Here is a 26762-nt window from a genome sequence, read left to right on the forward strand (position 1 = left end):
TCGAGATATCTCTCTGTTTGTTGCTTGGATGAAAAAACGTCTAACACGAAAGTTGTAGATTTCGTTATTTTCGATAACCCGCGTAGGCCATTTTTATAGATCATCTTTCTATCGCAAGATATTTTAAAAATGGATTCACCATGTCTTTAAAAAAAAAAGCTTCTCAAACTATACTATTAATTTGTGGTCCATGCAACCACCTTAAGGAGAGTTTATTAAATTGCCTTAGGCCTCAATCTTAAGATTGACTTCCACACGAAAGCTTGTGTCATTTTAGACCTTAGAAAGAGAAAATCACTTCTCTCCTCACTTCCAGAGGATCGTATCTCTCATCTTTCTTAGTGAGAGAATTCCCTCTCTCGTCTTTCTTAATGAAAGAAAATACCTTAAACCTTGACTTGTAAGGGAGAGGATGATCCAAATGAAAGCAATGCTCATTAGACACAAGTAAATGTTCCTAGGCATCCACATATGCACACATAAATACATATACACAATGCAAATGCACTTCCTCTTCTTAGAACTCAATCCATCTTCATTTATGTGTAACTCCTTGGTTCTTGTGTACACTTTTACACTTGGTAGACACTTCTTTTCCCCTTCATAACTTGTACTACTTGCACCAGATATCCATGTCATAGTGCTTGATCACCCCATTAAGTGATGCACTAGGAATATTGATCTCTAAATGGTCTCATGGCCATGCTAGATCATCATCAACACTTAAAGAAAAGTGAATCATTAATTTATTGACATATTTAATTTATTAAATAGAGAATGTGTAATAAGCAATCAATTTAATGACAAAAGCTATCTTAAGAACATCGAAGATTTCATTAATGCTAAGAAAGAGAAAGGAATCAAGGCTACCAAAATCAAGCTAAAAGGACAATGGGAACTCCTAGGGAATGAACCTAATAGCTTCTACTTCTCAAAGCTAAGAGTCAAGTAGAAAAAGGAAGCACTAATATGTATGGAAAACTAGTAAGGAAAGTTGATATGTGATAGAACATTTAAAGAACACTTAGCAACCATTCCAGGCTCTGAGCCTTCTATTGTCCCAAACTATGAATATGGGCTTTATGACTTTCTAGATGACACAATGGTCCCAATTGACACCAAAGAGCCACTCCTGTTGGGTATACCATTTTCACTAAAGGAAATTTAAGAGGTGGTTTTCAACATGAAAGTTGGGAAGTTTTGAGGCATTGATAGACTAATAGTAGAAGGCTTGCCAAATCTATGTCTTCTGGTAGTTAAAATTGTTGCCATCTAACTTATCAATGTTAAAGATAGCACTATCATCAAAAGCACTAAAAGCACCTGTAATAATGATTGCAAGATGAAGTACAATAGTGTTGTCCATGAAACTATAGTAAATAAAAACTCAATTGCAAACAAATTCCCAAAATAAAATGTTCCCACTACCAGGAAAGTCCAATGCAACTAGTAGTTGACCAATGAAGAGCATACAACTCCAACTACCAAATAGTATTAGAGAATCAAAAAGTGTTAGATACATAGATACATCTCGAACCAAGGGGTAACAAGTAATTGTGCATAAGAGATCTCCAAGAAAAATGAGATCTATCAAGCTACAACCAATTCACTACTCATGAGCAATGAAGCTCAGTATAACAAAGCATGTATCCATGACAAACAACCCTTCTGATATTGTGTAACCAAAACAAAATCAAATGAAAATAAACTCACAATAAAGATAATGTTTGCATAAACCAATGAGCATATATTAGAGACTCCCATAGTTTCTAAAAGCCAAGCTTTACGATAAAATCTGAAATTTCTCATAGAGAAAGAAAACTTGAGAATGCAAGAGCAAAGCAAGCTCAATACTTGTATGTCATAACATTCGAAAGCCTAAAGATACCAAGTAATACATCTGAGAGTATGTAATAACATAAGTATCCAGGCTCATAAATAAGAAAATGGATTATGCAACTTTGCAAATATGGATGCAAGAGAGCTTAGAATCAAAGCTCAAGGCTCAAAGGAGAGCATATCTATACATGACCAGTAGTGTCAAGCATACATATAATCAAAGAGTGTTCCTAGATTGTATGTAAGCATAGATTGCACTAATATTCAAAGCATATGCTTGTTGTGCACTATTTATGACAGCAAATATCTATTTTGTAGAGCATCCCTAAAAATCAATACGTCATCTCAACATTAAAATCTCATTGAATAAGCATCAATGAAGCATAAAGATTCAAATAATTGATGTCCCGTTGTTTACAAATGACATCCAATGGCTAATGATATCTTCTCCAGATGATGCCCAAGATAGAGCCAACTAAGTAGGATACTTGCCCTAAAAATGTGCCGAAAATTGCGGGTAACTATCTTGGGGCTTCTCCTTCTAGTTTTGATCCTTTGAGGTCACTTGGCATTAACCAAATGTTGTCTTAAAGCTGAGAAAGAGGCTAGGGAAGATGGGGAGATATGTACCTCAAATGATTGAAGACATAGTTGCCATGGAAGCTGGGGTTGAAGCTCTCTTTCTCAGGCTAAAGTGGAATGATTGAAGCTCCTCGAATGCCCACTCTAATACTAGTTGAAAGGGTGAGTAGGAGTGAAAGGGAAAAGCATAAGCAAAAGCAAAAGCAAGTTCTATAGAGGTTTGAATTAGAGAGAGCAAGATCGATGTATGGAAACTCTAGCAGTCACAATGTGTGACTTGCCTTCCCTTTATTATTCTATCATAATAAAGAATAAGGAATAAAGATGACAGTAATGGAGGTGGCTGCTACCTATAATGTATAGGTGTGTAGGTACTAAGTACAAGGTAAATATAGACAGCTAGGTATAGGCAGTGTTTAACCCCCACCACGTGGAGTTGAGTTAGTGGCACTTCTCAACTATTTTAGACAATCTAGTATGATGCCTCAATTCATGAATTAAGGAGTCATCAAGTTGGTCTCAAAGTCTCAAGACCGCACATTCGGCCCTAATCTCATCATTTAATCCATTTTGGGTGTATGCGACAACCTTACACAACCATCGAGTCCTCCTTCTTTTGCAACCACCACCTAGAATGTTAGACAGCTCATAGAACCTGCACAGGTATGCAATTTCTCGCCTCTTCCTCTCTGTTCTTCGTGCTTTTTGCTTGATCAATGTTTGGGTCAATCCTCAAAACTTGGAGCAAATCAATTCAACAAATGACAATCTTGAAGCTGATTGGGCAAAAGATGCCACTCATTGAGACGTGGGCTATGTCATAAAATTGAATGTAAAACAAGGCAAAATGACAATGTTGGGATGATTATGAAATATCGAAACATTAGATACTGGAAAGATCCTGCATATTGAGACGTTAGCTATGTGCCGAATGTATAATAAGCTGTCAGATCGCCTAGTTGGGCATGTGGCTGTCAACCATGGTAGAAGGTGGCTAATTGCACATTGTATATCAGGTATGTATGGAATGGACTGAACCTACCAGACCCTTTCGGTGACCTTAGGGCTACAACCATAGAAGAAGTTGACTAAGGGTGTGCAAGTTTTCTAATGTGTTGGATTGATTGCCTGAAAGGTACTCCGCTCTGGGTGAAAGAGTCTTTTTATCTTTGAGGGGGATCTGCTGCAAATTGTGACTATAGGGCTACAACCATAGAAGAAGCTGATTAAGGGTGTGCAAGCTTTCTAATATGTTGGATTCATTGCCTGAAAGCTACTCTGCATTGGGTGAAGAGTCTTTTCATCTTTGAGGGTGATTTGCTTCAAATGGTTGGATCTTTACTTTGTATGTTTATCATCATTAGATATCTTTGCATACGTACCACATTTGACCCAAGACCTAACATACATAGAATGTACCCAATTATAGTACTTATTGTATTAGCTATCTTGTTTTTCTTTTGAGTGTGTAACTTGCTTTGAAGCTTAGAGTCTCCAAGTCCTTGTGAAAGTATGACCCCCCCATAATTTTTCAAAGCATGCAAGCGTATCTTTAGATAAAGCCCCTTATGAAGACATGACAATGCTACTAGTGTTTGTATATTGAAGAATTGCATAATGAGCTTGAATTGTGGGAGTTTGTCCTTGCTTTGATTTTGGCATGTGAGTGCTAGTATAAAAATATATGAAACTTTTCTCTTTTGTGGAAGTCTTTGACTTAGTTGAGGCTAAATTGTGCATTGAGAGCAAGATTGGAGGACTTCTGAATCAGATCATTATGCCTTTCTTTGCTTTTAATTGTTTTAGAATTTGACAAAAATTTGGTTGATATCTTGAATTGGGAAAGACAATGAAGATTTCTTCTCGCATCGGGATCACACCTTAGCATTGTTTCCTTGTGTGTCATCCTTTTAGTTTTCTTGTTTTAAAGTTGCTTAAGTTAAGAGCCTAAAGTTCTAGCTAGGTTACATTGGTATCAAAACTTAAACGTTTGTTCTTGCACAATGAAACCTAGTGGTTGTTGCTCCATGGAATCCACCATTTAATACATTTTGATCCAATCTATATGTGAAATAATTTCATACCGTTCAAGTTTAGTCCTATCTCTGTTTAAGAATATAGAGACCGTCACATTCATAGAGAAATGTAAAAACCATCACTATCACTTTGGGACTTAAAAACTCTATCATGGCCCATCATATGAATTGTATTCACAGTTTCCTAGCATACTTGATTTGTTGATTGAAAATTTTTAAAATGTTTGTTATCTCATTTTTCCATTTGCATTTTCAGAGTTTATTTGTTAGTACACTTTGAATTTCCTCCACAAACCTTAGTGTATCCTCTCATTGTATTAACAAAGAACGACAATTACCAAAGCTACTGCGATGGCTGCATTGTGCAAGAGCTGAGTGTGTTTTGCATTTTGCATTTTACAAGAGTGATAAACGAACTTGTGATATTTGATTCTAAACACTTACCTTCAAAGCCCAAACCCTTTAAAATGAGTCTTCCTTATGGGATAAGGTGGTAAATCACCTAATACAGCAAGCATAAAATGCACATAAACTGAAAATACAAATGTTACCACTTAATCATGGTCAACGGATAGCTTGTTGGCTCCAAATTTGGTATCTCTTTTGGTATTTTTTAATCTTTTATTGCAAATGGATGGAGTATAGTTAAGATTCATCGATCTCCTTCACTAATCCAAGTGTTACTGTCACTAAATTGATTGCTTATTACATAGTCTCTATTTAAGAAATTTATGTCAATAAACTAATGACTCACTTTTCTTTAAGTATTGATGATGATCTACCATGGCCATGAGACCATTTAGAGATCAGTATTCCTAGAAGGTGCAAGTGCTGCAAAAGCTCTACTAAAATCAAGCTCCAAGAGGAGAGCCCTACACATATTGTGTAGGAGAGAAGGAGAGACTCAAGAAGGATCAAAAGGTGCCAACTTCCAAGTTGTGCAAGTGTTAGCTGGTTGTATATCGTGTAAGGAACCGTGATCTTGATCCCAAGATCTACAAGTTAAGAACTGGTTTATGTGTAACGGAGGAGCTTGATCCTTGTCAATAATATAACTCCACAAGGGGTGGGACTGACCCATCTTCCAGTCCCTAGTGTGTTGTCAATCTCTCTCTCTCTCTCTCTCTCTCTCTCTCTCTCTCTCTCTCTCTCTCTCTCTCTCTCTCTCTCTCTCTCTCTCTACATCTTTCTTTTCTCTCATTTGTTCTCTCTTTGCGCCATCATAATATTCACCATATATCTTTTAACTATATAAGAAAGTCAAGCGCGCATCTCGGATCTTATAACAGTGGTATCAAAGCAGGTATCTTTACTTTTCTCAAAGTAAAGGTGATCCTTGCAAGAAGAAGGTAAAGATGGCAATTGATGAAGTGCCTACAAGTGAGCAATTACAGGCTCAATTGAGAGAGTATCGTAGCTTGTTGGAAATTCCCGAAGTACATCAATTGATTGACAGCTTAAGGGCAAGGAAAGAAGCTACTTATGAAGGATCGAATCCTCCAAAAGATGGTGATATTGGAGGAAATACCATTGCACCAATTGATGGTGAAGGTGCAAACCATCGAATTGCTGAGAAGCTTTCTAGAAGGAAAAAGGACTTTTGGGTCAAGAAGAGTAAAAAGACCTCACCTCGAGTGAGGCGGATAAGGAGGGAGTCATCTCCCTTAGCAAACCAGCTACTCCCTTGATTACTCAAGTTCCTTCTCCTCCTCCTCCTCCTCCTCCTCCTCATCTTCTAGTTCCTACTCTCTTGGTTCTAAGTTTCGTGCAATCTGCAAACAGACAAAGAGGAACCATAAGAGGAGCAAGATTAAGAAGACTAAGCCTTTCTTTCAAGTTTGGGAATAAGGACATAAAGTTTGACTCTTACTCTGGTAAGAGAGATCCTGCTAAGGCGTTAGTCTTGTCAGGCAATTTGAAGTTGTTTTTTTTTAATGGTAATTTCTCAGAAAAGTCCAAGCTTAGGCATGTAGGTATGCACTTGAAAGACACCGCTAGCAATTGGTGGTTGACTCTCATTTTGGAGGGAAGAAAACCTACGACTTGGGAAAAGTTCAAGAAAAAGTTTTATGCTCAGTTCTTGCATCCTGATTTTGAGAATGATGTCAAGGAGGAGTGGGATTGGCTAGGCTAGAAAGAACATGAGAAGATCACTAGTTATCTGAACAAGTTTTGGTTTACTCTTCCCAAGGTTACTCCTTTCATAGAGATGAGCGATGAAGAGAAGAAAATGAACGTGGCCTACTCCCTCATTTACATAGAACCATGAAGGTGTATCCACATGACACCTTATCTCACATGATGGAGTCTGCCATCCTAGCTGAAAGTTTGCATACACCTAGTACATCTCAAAAGTTGGAGATGAGTTCTTATAGAGCTAGACAAGAGCAGCTCTATGATCAACCAAGAGATATGACTAATCGAAGAAGACCTACCTTTACTCATGACCAATATTCAAAGCCAACGGGTAACAAGAAGAAGCACAAGTATCTCTCACCCTTTGAGATACAAAAGTACAAAGAGAAAGGAAGGTACTTTCTTTGTGGCGAGTTAGGGCATATGAAGCCTGATTGTCCTCACAAAAGGAAGGAAGCAAATGTGGTTAAAGATCCTCCTCTGCCATCCTCAAATTCTATTCTGGATGTGCAAGCTAACACTCATTCAAATGAGAAGAAGAGATAACTCTTAAAGGTTTGGGAGATACTCAACAATCAACGAGTTTTGATATTCTTTGATCCAGGGTCCATAGATATATTTGTGTTAGCAGATACTGTTGAAATGCTATAAATTTCACCAGATTGATTGGGAACACCAATTGGATCAGGTTCGGCATTTAAAGGACTTAGAACCAATTCTACTCCTATCCAGGGGAAGTTGAATCTTAGAATTGGGGATTACCACGACCAAGAATCTTTTCTACTTGCACCCATTGGTAACTGTGATATTATCTTAGGTATGCCTTGGCATTACAAGATTAGACCTCTTCCCGATTTTGTTAAGAAGATCCTTGCATTTCAATTCAAGGATCGGAATATAGTATGCATTGCAGATGTTGGAGATTGGCCTGTGCCAATGGTTAGTCATGTTAGCATTTCTAAAGAAACAACGAAAGCTATTTTTGCGTACATGATTTTTGTGAGCGAGTCAAAAGAAGCTAATTATTCAAGGGCACTTGATGCCTCTAATGAACACACAATACCAACTAATGCTTCTAAGTTTCAAACTTTAAAAGAACCCCTCTCTTTAATTGATCAAGCCAAACATGATTTTGTTAAAGAATATGAAAATTGTTATGGTGATTCACTCCTAGGAGAGTTACCTCCTAAGCGCTCAGAAGATCACACAATTGATCTTATCCTAGGCAGTTCACCACCTAACCAACTGCCTTACCGAGTAAGTGCAAGTTAGTAAGAGGAGATCCTAAAACAAGTAAACGAACTGTTGGAAAAAGGGTTAGTTCAACCTAGCTCTTCTCCATACTGCTCTCTAGTCTTACTTGTTCAAAAGAAAGATGGTTCTTTCCGTATGTGCATAGACTACATATCTTTGAACAAGATCACAATCAAAAATCGTTTTCATATTTCAAGGATAGATGATATCTTGGATAAGTTGCAAGGGGCTAGTATCTTTAGTCGCATTGATCTCAAGAGCGGCTAACACCATAGACAGAGGGATGCATAGCAATTGTTCTCTCTCTCTCTCTCTCCATCTTTGTGTGGAGAGAGAGAGGCAGAGGGAGAGAACAAACCTCTAGCAAACTTGAGTAGAGACACCATATGTGAGTAGTGAGCAGTGAGATTAGCACCTGAATTGTATTACCCAAAGCAAAGAGGTAGAAGGAGGAGTGGGCCATTGATTACCCCTTAATCATGATGATGAGTTGAGTCTAAAACTAATCACGTTTGAAATTTGAATTTAAAAAAAGTGAAAAAAATCTCCAAAAAAGATGTGGTAAGATGCTCAGAACCCTCACCTAGGCTTGGGATGAATTTGGAGGTTCGGTGTTTCGTCAAACCCATAGCCAAAATAATACATTAGTATAGATGCCACTATGGTTATTTCAAGACTCCAAAGCTCTAGCCAAGACCCATTAACTCAAGTAGTACTGAGATGGTGTGTTAACTCAAGGTCAAAAGTTCCATTTTCATAAGCACTCGTAAAGGCACCTTATATATTGTAAAAAGTGATTATGATTCTATTTAGTTGGTTACCAAGATGGACATTGTAATAAGACCACACTAGGCGCTCCGCGCTTAGACTCGAAGCACCGGGGCGGGCATGATTTTTGGGGGGGGCGGGTGCTGGACTCGTGGCACCCGCCCCCGCGTTCTCAATAAATAAACTGCGCATTATTAAAAAAAAAAGTAGAAATGCCCGTTCAGGTCATTTGTGTTTTAGGCTTACTAAAAGGTTTTCGTTTTCTGTGAGATAGAACCCTCATAAACCTGTGTATCTTGGGTATGCGTGTTTGCCTCCACAGAGAGAGAGAGAGAGTTTTCTTACTGCTGCTCCGTGGTCTGAGGTGCACAAAGAGAGAGAGAGTTTTCTTGCTGCTGCTCCGTGGTCTGAGGTGCACACAGAGAGAGAGAGAGAGAGAGAGAGAGAGAAAGAGAGAGAGAGAGAGAGAGAGAGAGAGAGAGAGAGAGAGAGAGAGAGAGAGAGAGAGAGAGAGAGAGAGAGAGAGAGAGAGAGAGAGAGAGAGAGAGAGAGAGAGAGAGAGAGAGAGAGTTGGCATTGCTATCCGACTGCAGGTATGACATTCTGGCATTTCTGTCTCATTGTCAAGAAAAATCAAACGAATTTGGTTTCCTGTCAAAGATGAACTTGGCACATTGTACCACGGAATAGAAACATTGTAGTGGCCCCCGACCTCCTCTTAATATATAGTAAGGATGTCACAGTTTATGGTCAAGGGCTTGGGTGCCCCTTAATTATACATATTAATCTAAGCCCTGATATGATCAATACAAAATCATTGTGAGTCTAAGACTCCAAATATCTCTTCGAGCTTAGGGATGCAAACATATACTTGGCCAATATTTTAATATATAAGCGAGGGAGAGAAAACAAACACCACTAGGTCAAAGGTCTCGAGCTGAAGCAACGGTCTGGCAAGGGTGCCACTGCTGTCAGTGCCAAGGCGAAGCTTTGTATTCGGTGAGTTCTTTACCCGCTTCTTGCCCTTGTAAGCTCTTCTCATTTACATCATCATCATAGATGTGTGCCATAGCCTGTGTGTACCACCACATGAAGACGTAATGGAGCCAGAGCAGGTATTATAAGGCCGTCGTAAATAGGGCATTCACAAACAGGAAATGACATTGATTACGTCAAGAGCTCCCTTATCAGCAAGTGATGGTAGAAGCTGAAGCTTCCAAAGATGCAACAAATAGGATGGCCGTGTAGTAGCCGGTGGAGGCGTGAGCAGGATTGGAGATGATGAGGAGAGACGACATAGTGAGCAGTGACATGGTATGCATGCGTAGTAGAACATCAAATTAGTGATCTTACAGACAGCCATTTGAGAATATTGTAGTATGATTGCCAGGGACTAGGTCAGATCCATCCCAACCAAGCAAGAAATCAATCGTCGAGAAAATTTGCCCCGCCTCTAACCCATGAAAATGCTATCAGGCATTCAAGCAGCTCCATATTAGATCGCTACTTAGCTTCATGTTACATTTTGATTCTAGTAGAGATGGCATAGCGGGCAGTGACATGGTACGTTGGCAGTCGAATGTGAAGTAAAACATCGAACAAGCAGAACAATTAACAATTGATCATAAAGACAGCTATTTGTGGATATTGCAGTATGATTTCAAGGGGTTGTGGGCCGGGTCAGCTCTGTCTTGATCAAGCAACAAGTCTGTTGAGAATATTTTCTCTCTTTGAACATATGAAAATGCTATCAAGAATTCAACTAGCTCCATATTATATCTTGACTCTTTGCTTCCGTGCTTTGTGTTTAATATAAAAAATCTAGAGGACTCTACATTAGATGCATAATAGAGCAGGAAAAGAGGAGGAAGAAAGTCTTATTAACATCTATGAGAAAGTGACCATCAGACCAAATCAATGAATGCAATAGATCCATGTTATGTCTCGTCATGGATAGACAAATATATCAACACAAAACAAAGACAATGCCATCAATGTATACAAAGCTCTTGGCTCTCCAATCATCCTACAAGATCTAGCACAGGGAGAATCTCCAACAATGGTGCAAGATCATTGCGTGGATCCTTAGGTAATCCCATGGATGTTGCTTGTTCGAAGATGTGGCCTCGTAGTGCAATAGTTGCCGCGAATGGCCTCTACTTGGTGGAGTTGATATGTTTGGTGGAGCATGTGTTGATGGTTCTATGACCTTGCACGAGTTTAAAAGTGCTTGTTCTCTCATATCCTACACAGCCATGGCTATTGTTGCTTGAGGAGGGGTTAGTGAATCTTGAATTTATAAGCCTCCAAGAGATAGAGTGCTAAATATCTTTGGTTCAAGGAATGCCGTAACTTGATGTAGGGATCAAATCCCTTCTTGAAAGGATAGTGATAGCAGCTTTACATCTAATAGTAGGCAAGGCATTCGTATATATAGTGTTTCTTTGTCTTTAGCTCATGGATTTGGTATCTTTGGCAAATCTTTTGAATATCTTGTAAGTTGTAGTGCAATGAGGTCCACATTTGGCCTATAGGCTACAATACATTCCGCTCTAAAATGACATGTTTAGCTCCACACATTGTGGCTTAATAATGGGTGAAGCTTTACTAGAAGTATGAGGCTCCATCATCCATATGGGTGTCCCTTTCTCCTTGATCTGATGTACATCCGAGCATAGATTGAGTCAAGAATACTTGCATGTGGGTTTCAATGAACAATTGCATCAAGCCCTGAATTGCCCCCGGATAATAAGCACCTGTAGGTGCAAATCAGGTCTTGAGCATTTGCATGCAAGTTCCAAAGTCTAGGAATATCAAGCCCAAATTGCCCCCTAGTTGTTGCATGCAGGTTTTTCCAATTGTATCTCACCTATTTGCCTGTCCACCATTGGCCAAATTTACAGTGCCAACCTTCTTGAATCATTGAGGTTGTCATGCACACGTTCTAGTGTTGTCATGCAAACCCTAATTCTTGTTGGCTACATATCAATACACAACAAACTACTCTATTTGATGTTGGGCTGCCCAAATGGAGGAGAAATCAACTACACTGCTGCAACACAAGTTGATGATGCTTTGTACACTTTGTAGAAGGCCCAAACAACACAGAAAATCAGCATTCTTCACCACAAATCTGCACCAAACAGCTAGTAGAGTGTGGCCTCCTCTTTGCAGAATCTCTAGGTCCTCTCTTTTGGCTCTAATACTATGTGAGAGTGTGCAATGGAAAAACATGAATATGGAGAGAGAAGGGAAGAGAGAGATTGATGAAATACAAAGAATAGAAGGAGAAATTTCCATTTAATTGAAATGAAATGCTGAATATAAACGAGCAGTTCGTGCACGTAACCCAAAGCATGAATGAGTGCACTAGATTAGGCTGATGATGGAGAATGCATCAAATGATGGAGAGAGCTATTGGATGACAGAGAATGTGAAGATTTGCAAAAGAGAATAATAACCAGCCAAGTGTAGGGGCTACCTTAAATGGGGAGCTGAGCCAAGAATTGGCCAACTTGACACATAAACTCTGACTGGTTCAATTGGTTTGAACATCTGATTGTTCCAATTGGTTTGAGTAGTTAGATAGTTTGGCAGGTCCAACTATTCAATTGGACAATTGGTTTGATTGGACCATCTATTTGACTAGTAATACAAGGGTGCCACCTTTGTCAAAACACATAAAATGAGAGATAGACTAAATGTTAGAGCTCCGAATGGACTTGTCTGGCTTAAACTAAGGTTCACAGGTAGGAGATGATTGTATATGATAGAAATGTCTACTAATAGCCAGCAATGTCCACTAATAGCCGGCTAGCTTGCAATTATGATATGGTGCTTTTGGGTGATGACATCATGGTGGGTCTGGTTGGTGATGTCAGCAATGATGTTAGCAGAGGCTTTTTATCATAGAGACAGGGAACGCCCGTTCCGACATATAGGAATGGATTAATGCATTTCGGGAGGTCCGAGCCCAAGAAACGTTGGCGGAACGTTCTAGTCGTTCCTTGTCCCGTTCCCTCCTGTTCCCTAGCCATTCCCTCCCGTTCCAGGGCCGTTCCATGTTTGGAACAGCCGTTCTCAGGTGATAAAAAAAAAAAGGGTGGTTTTGCTGGTCCACGACTCTCCCGCCTCTCCTGCGCCTCTCGCCTCTGTCACTTGCGTTACACGACTACCCTGCTTGTGTCGCTTGTGTCGCGCCTACTCCCGCTACTCCCGCCTGCCGCCCGTAGCCTCCTGCTACTCTCGCCTGTTGCCCACCTGCTCCGCCTGTGTCGTGACTCGCAAGCCTGCTCCCGCTACTCCTGCTACTCCCGCCTGCCCCGCCTGTGTAGCACGCCTGCTCCCGCTTCTCTCGCTTGCTCCACTTGCCACATTTGCCTCGCCTAGACCATGGGTGCTCTTGCCTGCCTCTCCCACCTCTCCCACCTGCCTCTCCCGCCTACCTGGCGTGCACCGGACCTCTCTTGCTTGCCTGGCGTGTGGCCCACCTCTCTTGCCTGCCTAGCCTGACTCTTACCTGCGATTAGGTGAGGTCCGAGGAAAGTCGATTCTCGACGCTCGTGTTGAAATTTTGGCTGAAATTTCTGCAATTTCATTGAACTTTGGTTGAAATTTTTGCAATTTCATTGAACTTTGACACATGGATGTTGAAATTTTGGCTGCAAATTTCTGCAATTTCATTGAAGTTTACTGATTATTTGTCACTTCTATATAGATGGCAGCATTGATATCTATGGGATCTTCATCATCTTGAGGAGGTACTTCGTCAACAATTGGACGAAGTCGAAGCACTACTTGGTCATGGTGGGATAAGGTAGATGCAGGGGTGCCATTGAGAGGTGGAGGGGCTCGCCCTTGGAAATGCAAACTTTGCTCTTATGCTCGCACTAGTGGGGCTGATAAAGTGAGAGCCCATCTTCTACATGAGGAGGGGAAAGAGGAGTTTTTGCACCAATGTATCAATTGAGAAAAGGTAGGAGTTACTTGACCGCATAGCCACTTCTATGGGGAATTCACATGCCAGAAGGATGCCAAATATAGTAGTGGATCCAACAACATGGACTCCAAGGCCAGCAGGGCATGGTGCTTCATGCAGAAGACCACTAGGATTAGTGGCTACGTAGCCTTCTCGTGGGCCATCAATGGCAGCAGGTTGTAGAGTTCATTGCACACTTCATGGGAACCAAAGAAAAAAGAGGAAATGGATGTAGCAATGTCACACTTTTTTTACCATGACCATATTGCATTCAAATCAGCCAGATCACCTTATTTTTTAAATATGGTGACAAAGATTGGAGAGTATGGATCCACATATAAGCCCCCTTCATAAAAAACTATCAGCATTACATTGCTTCAGAAGGAGAAAGCAACCATAGAGATTGCAACAACAAATATTCGCAATCAATAGGCAATAAATGTAGTGACATTGATAGCAAATGGATGGAGTGACACACGCCATAGGTCCATACATGGTGTTGTCGCATATTCTCGTGGGGATGTATACTTCATTGGTAGTCATGATGCTTCAAAGACTGGAAAGAGTGCAGATGTATTGGCATCCGAGTGATGTGAGATAGTGCAGGCTGTTGGGGCAGAAAATGTAATGCAGTTTGTGGCAGATGGTGAACCTACAAACAGGGAAGCAGGAAACATTTCAATGGCAATGTATCCACGTATCACCTTTAGTCCATGCATGGCTCATTGCTTGAATAATTTGTTGAAGGATATTAGGGACTTGCCATGGATTGCATCTCTTGTTGCGAAAGGCAACAAGATTATCACATTTATATGTAATCATTAGTACTTGCATACTGAGTTTCGCAAGAGAAGTGACAAAGAACTTCTTAAATACTCGGATACACGATTTGCATATAACTTTCTTATGCTTGGTCGATTGCACTATTGCAAAAGTGCAATTAGGAAGCTATTTGCTAGTGATGAGTATGAAAATTGGACTGGGGCTGCCACTGCTACTGCTATATTATGTAATACATATGTCTCTGATAGAGATTTTTGGGATGAGGTGAATCGCACCAACCAAATGGTTGATCCTATTATGCACATGTTGAGGCTTGCAGATGGCATGGATCCATGCATTGGAAAGATCTATGAAGGTATGGATCGCATGATTGAGAGGTTGGAGAGTTTCGAACCAAATGTAGACAGACACGAGTAGATCAAGGAGTTATGCATCAGCAGATGAAATGAGTATGACTCTCCTATGCATGCAGCAGCATATATGCTTGATCTTGAGTTTCAAGGAAAGATGCAAGAAAGAGACCTTGAGGTGGTGAAGGCTTGGAACACATTGCTTGCAAGGCTTCATCCTAGCCGTGAAATGCAACGTAAAATTAAAAATCAGCTCTCTGTATATCGGCAAACATTAGGTCTGTTTGGTACAGAGGATGCACTAGAGGACATGGCAAATATTGGGGCTGCTTTATGGTGGGAGGACTACGGGGTAGAAGCTCCAGAATAGCAGAGTTTGGCTATTCGTATTCTTAGCCAAACAATTAGCTCTTCTTGTTTAGAACAACTATGGAGCTCATTCAATCACATTCACTCAAAGAAGATAAATCCTCTTGGTACAATGAAGACGAATGACCTAGTTTATGTGAGCCCCAATATTCGCTTGCTAGCTCGTACATCAGTTGCAAAGGTTGATTCTTTTATACGATGGGAAAAAGATGACGATGATGATGATGATGGTGATGGTGATGGGCAGGATGTTGTTCAGTAGGATGAGCATTAAGGCACAGTGGAGCCATCTTCCATGAATCAGAGCACTTAGGGGCTAGCCTTTTGCAACTTTAGAGTATTGACTTGGAAATTGGAGCTCTTGTAATATATACATATAAAATGATAACCAATAGGTCCTCCCCTTCATTCTTAGTGTAAAGAGTGGGTGTAGTTGGACTATTTGTGAATCCAATGCTGGCCAAATAAGCATCAATGTTAGCGTACCATGCACGAGGAGCTTGTTTTAAACCATAAAGAACTTTATGCAACTTGCAAACCATGTGCTCTTTGCCTTTCACCACAAACCTTGAAGGTTTGACACGCAAACATCCTCATGTACGTCACCATTCAAGAATGCCGTATTGATGTCCAACTGATGTACTTTCCATCCATAATTTGGAGCCATTGCAATAATATATCTAACTATACTTATATGGGATATAGGAGCAAATGTCTCCTCATTATCAATGCTTTTTTTTGGGCATATTCATTGGCTACCAAACATGCTTTGTACTTGTCTATAGTACCATCAGCCTTGCGCTTTAGTTTATATACCCATTTGGTTCCAATGGCTTTCTTGCCATGGGGCTACTCAATAGTATTCCATGTATGATTGGTGGCAATAGAATCCAAATCTTCTTGCATGGCCTTCATCCAATGCACATCTTGTTGGGCTTCCTCAAAGGAAGTAGGCTCTTCATCATCTAATAGTGAGCTCATAAATGCATATTTGTCATAAGAATCATTTGCTTCTGAAAAATCAGGCAAATGAGCTCCCCTTGCAGGATGTGTTGCATGTCTAGTAGCCTTTTGAGTGCGTTGAGGTAGGGAGCATCCATTTTATTGTCTTTGAGAGTTTGTAACAACCATTTGGAGATTGTTTTGGTTGCATTTATAGCAGCCCTTTCTTTTTGTATTGCATGTTGCACTATTAGAGGCAAATTATCATCAAAACCCTACTGCTCGGAACCATCTAGTGCAGCAAGTTGCAACAGCTTGTTGTAATAAATCTGTTCAGCCTTTTTCAGCATGCTCGGACCCCAAAGAAAGTGGTAGGAGGCCTTCAAATATATCACCCAAGTCATAGGTGCTTGGCATTTCAAACTAATCATGTGAGAAGGCTGCATTTTCAGCAAAGATCATATCCCTACCGACAAGCACTTTCATCGTGGGTGTATCATACAAACGATAGCCTATGCTTTGTGAACTATAGCTAATAAAAATGCATTTTATGACCTTGTCATCGAGCTTGCCATGAAGCTCCTTCGGTACATGGGCATAAGCTATGTATCCAAACACTCCAAAGTAGTCAACTTTTGGTTTCTTGCTATGCCATGCCTCAAAAGGTGTGATAGTCTTCAGTGCGCAAATCACCCCTTGCTTAAAGCATGCATTTGGTCATCTCCATGAGAGTGCGATTCTTTCCTTCAGCCACTCCATTCTGTTGATGTGTCATCCTCACAATGGCTTGACGCGTGATGCCATGCTCAAGCAAAAATGCCTCAAATGCACAAGACATATACTCCCCTCCCCTCTATCCGTGTGTAGAGTCTGCACCTTTGTTTGGCTTCCAATTTTGCAACCAAATATTTGAAGTGCATAAATACTTCTGATTTTGCCTTGAATGCATATACCCAAGTGTACCTAGAGTAGTCATGGATAAATGTAACAAACTACAAGTGACCACTAAGTGCTCTAGTGCTAATAGGATCACACACGTCAAAGTGTATGAGCTGCAATTTTCGGTTTGCACACATTGCACCACCCTTTTTAAAAACAAATTTGTGCATTTTCCCAAGAATGTAACCCTCAATATTTTGCATAGAGGGCGTAAGAGTGCTAACTGCTAGAGCATCATGAGAACATCACTCATATGTATCAACCAAAAATAGGTCCTTATACAAGGTACCTGACAATCGAAGAGCAAAGTTCGTTTCTCAATCTTTGACAATGCACTTCTCATCTTCAAAGATGACTTGAAATCCTTGCTCATTAAAAGTTGAAATGGACAAGAAGTCCTTTATGATACCAAGCACAAATAAAACATCAAGAAACATGAAATATGAACCATCGGCAGCTGTGATCAACATTGAACCAATGCCACATGCATCATAATTGTTGTTATTAACACATGTAACACGCTTCCTTGTAGGGGCTGAATGCAAAGATGTGAATAAACACTTCCATGAAGATCCCCATTGTCAAAATATCAAGTATGCTATGTTTCAGCAACATTAAATGCACTATTAGCCATGGATGTGTCATAATTGCATGTCAAGAAAGCGTAGTCCTCCTCTACAAAGTTGGCTGTAGCATCCCTCTTGAACCGCCAAACGGGAGTCATTTTTCTTCTCCTTGGCTAACCTTTTTCTCCATTCATCAATGTAATGTCTTGGTTTCTTACATTGGTGGTATTTTCCCTTTTTCTTTGTCTTCTCTATCTCTTGGATAGCCTTGTTTGCTTGCTTAGCCTTTTGCTGATTTTTTACAATTTGCTTTGCTTTGCCCTTGTTGTTATATTTAGAGAGCATGGCAACATTTCCCGAACTCATAGCAACATTTCTTGGAGTCTTTTCCTCTTGTAATAAGAGGGCTTCCAACTCCACAAAAGTAGAGGCTGCTACACCCCATCAAAAGTGGTGCAGCAATGGAAACATAAACATAAGTTGTAATAAATTGCTAAAACAGAAGATAAAAGAGAAAGGGAAAGAAAGAACACAATACAGATGAGAACTCAGATGTATGCTCAGGAAATGAAATCCATATATCAAACACGAGAGTGTTGCATACAACAGCGAGTCACTAGCACTGGCTCCTCTCTCCACGGGAACTCCAGATGGTGAATTGACCAACTGAGGAGGAGGAGCCCATAATAAATAGGCACAAATAATGCCATAAAATATGTTAGGTCGTCAAGCATTTAATGCTGGTGACACAATACAAAATGCCTAAATAACCTAAATAATGTGCCCAAGCCTCTGCAGCTCAGACTCACACATGAGCTGACATATCTGCTAACACTCTCTCAGATCATGGGCGATCTGATACAATACAATGGCACAATGAGAATGAATCATAAACCATACAACATAGAACCACCAAGTAGAACCATGGATACCCAAGCAGTGGGTGATCAAGCCACCACCAAGATGCCTCAGAGTGAACCTGATGTCGATGTCGATCGTACTAGCTTCGGAAAATAGAGAAGATCATAGTAGCTCTCAATGTTTGTCAACAATGCCGTTGATGTAGCACACGTGACCATCCTGTCACCAATGCCACAACACATAAATGACCATGGATCCCCTCCTTTGGCCAAACCGCCAAAGTGTCCCCTCATGTGAGCTCCAGACAAAAGCCACCCACTCTTTGTCAAAGAACCAACTCATCATGAACCTGGATATCAAACCTAGCTCTAGGATTTGTACTTGCTAGACTTTGGTTGATGCGTCAGGGACATCCCTCTCTGGATCCTGTGCATCTGTGTAGAAATATAGATGAGGCATAGCCGCCCCATCTCACCACCCTCTCACACTCCCTCTTTGGCATTGGAGAGTCGTGAGGGATGACCTCATCACCACCACTAGAAAGCAGTTGAGGAAGGGGCCACCAAGCCCTTCCCATGATCCGAAGAAGAGGATCCCTTCCGTGCCTTGGACTTCTCCTTGGCCGGAGGATCGGAATCAGAATCCGAGGTAGATGATGACTCATCAGAGGAGTTTGCATCCCGCTTCGTCTTTTGCTCCTTTTTTTGTTGGGTGTAAAGTCCCTTCGTCTTCGTGTAAATAGTCTTATGGGTGTGAACACACCCTTATTGTACCTTGTACCCTACATATAAATACATTCTTTTATTCTTTGTGTACCATCACAAACTCGTACATCTATCTCTGCGTTCACTCTCTAACTCTTAGCTCAGCTCTGCAGCTCACGACGATCTAGCACTCCATAGTGCACTCACCCCTTCAAACTGGTATCAGAGGGTTGGTAACGGTGTTCGCGTTTCTCAAGAAGTGCGAATCAAGTGTGCACAAGAGAAGAAGCTTGCTTTTGCACAGCAGTCGACAGTTGAGGTGACATGTGTACAAGCGTCAGGTCCAAGATTGGCAGTGCGTGACAGACGATAGCTTTGTGATAAGGCTCAGGCGAGTAGAGAGTCGACAGGCGTGCTACAGGCGCGCTACACGAACTAGAGTAGATAAGGATAGCTGTCATCTAGCTATTATTCATGGGCGGTGTACCAACCGCATCTGCAACTGACACGTCGGTGACATAAATACACAACGGTCACCCGGCATATCACGAGTGGAGCTCGATATCTCAACACTCCCCCTCGAGCTCAATCCCAATTCCTGCACACCAAGTAGGTCTCTGAACTTGCACAGCTTCTCTGCGCCCAATGCCTTCGTGAATATGTCAGCTACTTGATCCTCTACAGACCTAAAAAATTCAAGAAATATCCCATAACATCATGGTATCTACTAATTAGAGGAGATTTGGACTCCTTTTTGGGCATTTTAAGCTCTTTGGGATCCTCGGGAATATCCCATAAGGAGAAATGAAGATGAGGCTTCCATTATGGGACTTTTGAGAATATTTTTTTGTCAAAACTTGAGTATATAAACTTTTTGAAGTCGGTATGTTAGAATCCTCTCATCAAGACCTTTCTAATGATATTTTACATTATATAGTTTTGAGGTACATTGAGGTACAAAGGATATAGTTATTTGTGTCCCCTTTTTTTAAAAGGATAATGACATGGCAATTCTTACAAGACCCAAAAGTGAGTCCAAATATCCCCTAAAGGTTGAACACTAGAAGATGTTATACTATATGTGCCTAGGATAGGAATTAAAAAAGAGATGTAAAAAATCCAAATCATGTGCTCTAGGGTCAACGTGAATAAAAGAAATGTAACTAAAAGGACCGAAGCTTGCAATCATTCATTATATTTGGTAAAGAAGATGGAGATGCTTACCTTTGAGATTAATTTATTAGTAAATGAAAAATGGAAGTCGCCTTTTAAGGAAATGGTGTTTGAAATAGATTATGTTTTTGACAAAAGGATGAAATCAATATGAAACCTTCTTTGTGGCTATAATATGCATATGTTTGGATTAGACTATTTGTGGAAACTTACTTTGAAAAAGCTAAGTATGAACTCACTTTGAAAAGCTAAATATGAACTTACTTTGAAAAAATCTAAATATAAAGTTGATTTATGGATCACAAAAACCTATTAAAATTTGAATCTACAAGTAAAAGCTACATTTGGGACACTAAGATGGAAAAATGTTTAGTGAAAGTAAAAGCTACATTTGGGACGTTAAGGTGGCTAAATGTTTAGTGGAAGTAGTGTTTCTTCAAAAACGGTTGAGGGGTCTTGAAATGGGTACCCATAAGTCTTCTTAGATATCATATGGAAGATTGTGGTTTTGGAAAAAAGCATGCTTTTCTTCATGGTGACTTGAATGAAGAGCTGTACATGAAGCAGTCAGAAGGATTTGCTGTTCTAGGAAAAGAGCATCTGGTTTGTAAGTTGAAACGCAGCTTATATGGGCTGAAACAAGCCCCTAGGCAATGGTACAAAAAATTTGATACCTTTATGCTCAACCATGGATTTAAACACAGTCATGCAGATCATTGCTTATACACTAAAAAGGCTGATGATGGCAGCCTTATTGTGCTGGTTTTATATGTGGATGGCATGCTGATTGGAGGACAGCATAAGAGTACTTTGAATGCTCTTAAAAGGCAGTTGGGTTCAGCCTTCTTTATGAAAGATTTGGGGGCAGCTGAACACATTTTGGGTATGCACATTAAAAGGGACAGAGGGCAGCATTTGTTGTTTCTCTCACAAGACAAGTACATCAGCAAAGTACTTGATAGGTTTAATATGGCTGATGCTAAGCCTCTTGGTGTGCCTTTACCGCCACATACAAAGCTTAGCAAGCTTTGATGCAGCTGCTAGTGCCATGAAGGGTATATCTTATGCATCATCTTGTCGATCTTTGATGTATGCCATGGTTGCAACTAGCCCTGACATTGCTCATGCAGTGGGAGTTGTTAGCAGATTTATGTTTAACCTTGGCAAGCCACATTGGGAAGAAGTGAAATGTATCTTCAGATATTTGAAAGGTACACAAGAAAAGTGTATATGCTATGGAAAGGGTACACTAGAGTTGCAGGGATTTTGTGATTCAGACATGGTAGGAGATCTTGACACTAGGAAATCTACCAGTGGGTATTTGGTTGGTGGGGCTATCACTCGATGTTCAAGATTGCGGAAAATTGTGGCACTGAGTACTATAGAAGCTGAATATATTTCAGCCATAGAAGCTTCTAAGGAAGCTATTTAGCTTGGCCGTCTAGTCAAGGATTTTGGTCTTTCTTCACGTACTTCAGTGCTTGGTTGTGATAGCCAGAGTGTAGTATGTCTGGCTAAAAATGCCATGTTCCATGCACGTACCAAACACATAGATGTTCGGTATCACTTTATTCGATAGGTCTTGGATGATGGTCTTGTCACACTGACTAAGGTCAAAACCCAAGATAACCCTGTAGATGTTCTCACTAAGTGTCTTGCAAAGGCTCAGCATGAGCATTGCATTCGTTTAGTGGGAGTTTGTTAGCTTAAAAATACCACTTCGGGCCTTTAAGTGGGAGGTTGTTGGGTGTAAAGTCCCTTCGTCACCGTGTAAATAGTCTTACGGGTGTGAACACACCCTTATTGCACCTTGTACCCTACATATAAATACATTCTTTTATTCTTTGTGTACCGTCACAAACTGGTACAGCTATCTTTGCGTTCACTCTCTCTAACTCTCAGCTCAGCTCTGCAGCTCACGCCTTGGTCTTGCTGTTAGCAGAGTATTTGTTAGCTCATGTGTGAGTCTGAGCTTGATCTGGGCTGGGCATTTTTAGTAGGTATTTTAGGTATTTTTCTAGTGTGGCATTTTATGCCAGTGGAGCATTTTATGCACCAGTCGGCCAGCTTTAATGCTGTCCGACCAGCATTATTGCTCCCCACTTTTTCAGCCTATTTATACTCAGTGGCTCCTCCTCAGTCAGTCACTTCATCTTCACCATCTGCAGACTCTGTGGAGAGAGGAGCCAGTGCCAGTGCCCACGTAGCCAGTGACTCACTGTTGTATGCGACTGTCTCGTGTTCAGATATATGGATTCCATTTCCCGTGCATACATCTGAGTTCTCATCTGTATCGTGTTCTTTCTTTTCTCTTTTTGTCTTGTGTTTCAGCAGTTTATTTCAGCACATGTTTATGCTTCCACCGCTGCTCCACTTCTGACATGGTATCAGTTTTCAGGATTTGTGTTTCTGTTGTGTTTTCTTGCTGATTTCTGACTGTTTTGTACCCCTGCTGATCAGACGACTGCTGTCGCAGCCAGGCGACCTGTTTTGGGGCTGTTTTCAGCCTGCGTTTTTTGCAGTTTTGCCATCGCTTGCTGCCTCCGCACCCTCTGCTGCCTATGCACCCTCTGCTGCCTGCGTTTTTCATCTGCAGCTGCTGGCGACAGTTTTCTACCTGTTTTCTCTCGTTTACAGCCTGCGTTTTGCTGATTCAGCGTCTCTCGTGGCTGGGTGACTGTTAATTCAGGCCGTTTTTGCTGTTTTTGGCAGTTTTTGACTGATTTTTTGACTTTCTGCAGCAGATTTTGTCTTCTATTGATCAGATTTTGGGTTATATTGCATGTGAACTCTCATTTTCTGTAGTCTGTGCTTGTGTTTTGGCTGTGTTTCCTCTCTAAATTCCATCTCTTCTCTACTTCTCTCCTTATCCTCTCCATATGGCTCCTCCGTGCACTTCCACTGATGATAAGTTACATGGACATGATTATCTCACATGGAGTGCTGTCATGAAAGCTTGGTCTGTGCAGAAGCGGCTATGGTACATCGTCTGTGGAGCTATTGCTCGACCTCTCCGTCCTTTTCCTCTTCCTGAAGATTTTGATGAGGACAACCATGCGACATCCTTGAGATTACAGGGGCGGCTTCTGACACATTATGGAGGTGAGGCTTATGTAGCTTCCGAGAGGGGTGACGGGAAGAAGCCGAAGGCCCAGTGTTACCACTGTGGCAAGAAGGGACATTTGCGGAAGGACTGCAAGAAGTTAGCGGCTTCCAGGAAGAAGGAGTAGAAGACGAAGCGGGATGCTGACTCTACCGATGAGTCCTCTTCTTCATCAGACTCCGACTTCGATCCTCCGACCAAGGTGAAGTCCAAGGCGCGGAAGGGATCCTCTTCTTCGGATCGCGGGAAGGGCTTGGTGGCCCCTTCCTCGGCTGCTTTCTAGTGGTGGTGATGAGGTCATCCCTCACGACTCTCTTGTGCCAGAGAGGGAGTGTGAGCGGGTGTTCAGATGGGGCAGCCGCGCCTCATCTATATTTTTATACAGGTGCACAGGTTCCAAAGAGGGACGTCCCTGACGCATCGACTTCAGTCTGGCGGAATCAAATCCTGGAGCTGGGATTGACATCTAGGTTCATGCTGAGCTAGTTATCTGACAGAGAGCGGGAGGCTTTTGTCTAGAGCTCACATGAGGGGACACTTTGGCGGTCTGGCCAAAGGCGGGGACTCCATGGTCACATATGTTCAGAGGCATTTTTGACAGGATGCTCTTGTATGCTACTGCGAGACATTGGTGATGGACACAGAGACATGCTATGATCTTCTCTATTTTCAGGTGTTTGGTACACTCGACATCGACATCAGGTTCTCTCCGAGCCACCTTGGTGGTGGCTTGATCACCCACTGCTTGGGTATCCATGGTTCTACTTGGTGGTTCTATGTTGTATAGTTTCTGATCCCTTTTCATTGTACTATTGTATTGTATCAGATCACTCATGATCTGAGAGAGGGTGTTAGCAGAGTATTTGTCAGCTCATGTGTGAGTCTGAGCTTGATCTGGGCTGGGCATTTTTAGTAGGTATTTTAGGTATTTTTCTAGTGTGGCATTTTATGCCAATGGAGCATTTTATGCACCAGTCGGCCAGCTTTAATGCTGTCCGACCAGCATTATTGCTCCCCACTTTTTCAGCCTATTTATACTCAGTGGCTCCTCCTCAGTCAGTCACTTCATCTTCACCATCTGCAGACTCTGTGGAGAGAGGAGCCAGTGCCAGTGCCCACGCAGCCAGTGACTCACTATTGTATGCGACTGTCTCGTGTTCAGATATATGGATTCCATTTCCCGTGCATACATCTGAGTTCTCATCTGTATCGTGTTCTTTCTTTTCTCTTTTTGTCTTGTGTTTCAGCAGTTTATTTCAGCACATGTTTATGCTTCCACCGCTGCTCCACTTCTGACACTTGCATCCCATTGCGCACTCACCTCTTCATTTTCTTCCTGGAAGCCGCTAACTCTTTGCAGTCCTTCCGTAAATGGCCCTTCTTGCCACAGTGGTCTCATGCTCAAGGAGCATGGAGGATATATAAAGAAAACTGGCAGGAGTCGTAGATGTCTGTGCCCATAAAGCATTCGCCACTCCATCAAACTCCCGAGGAAGCTTGTAGAGTACTGTACCAACAAGATGTGCCTTTGATAGGGCAGACTGCATAGTGCGAACTTGGTCTTGGAGTTGGGTAACACAAAGTAGGAATGATTGGATCGTATCTTTGGGTTCAAACTTCAGTTGCTGGAGCTGGCCATAGAGAGTAACGGCCCTCATGGTGGAAGGAGTCTCCTACATTAACTACAACTTCGACCATACGTTTGAAGCTGTCGTGCAGGAGGTGACCGTCGGTAGGATTGTTGAGCTCAGAAGTGACGCGAGGATCGAGACACGCAGTGATTGCTAACGACAAAGAGATAGAGAGAGAGTGCAGAGTTGAGAGTGAGAGTGAGTACGACTTGTGGATACAATGACGAGTGCGTACCTCTTTAGGTTTTTAGATAGATATATATATGAAAGTACAAGTGTGCTAAGGGTGTTGTGTTCACACTCGAGCACATATAAAAGGCACGAGGGCCCTTTATTCCCAACAACCTTCCAGCTAAAGGCAATGTGCTTGAAGACAAGAAAAGAATCAACTAAGTCTAGGTATGTACAAAGCTGAAATACATATATCTATTCAACTTCCATCATCTGTCGGCAATGAGCAAACCTCTCTGCTGGAAGACCCTTTGGTAGAAGGTCTGCAGGATTATCATCTGTATGCACTTTGACAAGCTCAATGCTCTTGTTGTCAAGTACATCTCTAATGAAGTGGTACTTCACCTGTATGTGCTTCGTCTTTGCATGAAAGATCGGATTCCGTGCTAGCATGATAGCACTCTGACTATCACAATGGAGAACATGTAACTCTGTAATGCCAAGCTCTTCCACCAGATGTGAAAGACATAAAGCCTCCTTGCATGCCTTAGTGGCAGCCACATACTCTGCCTTTGTAGTAGACAATGCAACACACTTTTGTAGCTTGGAGATCTAAGAGACTACTCCTCATGTGAAGGTAAACACACACCTAGAAGTGGACTTTTTGCAATCCCATGACTAGCATAGTCTGTATCCGTAAAGCCAATGACGGATGCCTTCTGCTTTCCAAAGCAGATGCATAAATGCTTTGTGCCTTTGAGGTATCTCATAATACCTTTCACTACTTTCCAATGCTTTTTACCAGGGTTTGCCATGTATCTGCTAACCATTCCTAGTGAAAAGGCAATGTCAGGACGTGTAGCAACCATAGCATACATCAAACTGCCAACAACTGAAGCATATGGTATTTTGGCCATTTCAGTCTTCTCATCATCCGATGTAGGGCTATCCTCTGCACTGTGTTTCACATATGGAGGCAATGGAACAACGATTGTTTCTCCCCCCTCCATATCGTAATGCTGCAAAACCTTGGAGACATACTCCTGCTGGGATAGATAGAGTAAGCCTTTTGATCTATCTCTGAGTATTCGCATGCCAAGAATGTGATTTGCATCACCAAGATCCTTCATGTCAAAGCTGCCATGAAGACTTTGCTTCAGTGAATCCAAGGCATGAGTATCCCTGCCAGCAATCAGCATGTCATCAATATATAGAACCAAGATAATCAGGCTTCCATCTGCTGCCTTCTTAGTGTACAAGCAGTGATTCACTTGATGTCTATGAAAACCTTGAGATTGCATAAATGTATCAAATTTATGATACCATTCTCTTGGTGCTTGTTTCAACCCATACAAACTCCTTTTAAGTTTACATACCATCTTCTCATCCCTTTTTCCACAAAACCTTCAGGTTGTAGCATATATATCTCTTCATGCAAATCACCATGTAAGAATGCAGTCTTTACATCCATCTGTATGAGCTCCATATCTTCAGCTGCAACCAAGCCCAAAATGGTTCTCAATGTAGTCATCTTGACTACAGCCCTAAAATGGGCGCCCCACAACAGTGACCAAAAA

At 41.4% G+C, this 26762-nt stretch overlaps 1 protein-coding gene across 1 annotated transcript in view; it reads left to right on the forward strand.

The window, feature by feature from the left end:
* Window positions 1–9458: 9458 nt before the first annotated feature.
* Window positions 9459–26762, forward strand: part of LOC148040993 (asparagine--tRNA ligase, cytoplasmic 1-like) — an 89814-nt gene continuing 72510 nt past the window's right edge. The window contains exon 1 of the mRNA XM_087675410.1: window positions 9459–9614. The gene's annotated coding sequence lies outside the window, so the exon portion shown is untranslated. The remainder of the gene's footprint in view (window positions 9615–26762) is intronic.

The sequence above is a fragment of the Lygodium microphyllum genome, chromosome 1 (assembly GCF_053477565.2).
Source record: "Lygodium microphyllum isolate KBCC chromosome 1, Lygodium_microphyllum_v1.1.10, whole genome shotgun sequence".
NCBI classification, from domain to species: Eukaryota; Viridiplantae; Streptophyta; class Polypodiopsida; order Schizaeales; family Lygodiaceae; genus Lygodium; species Lygodium microphyllum.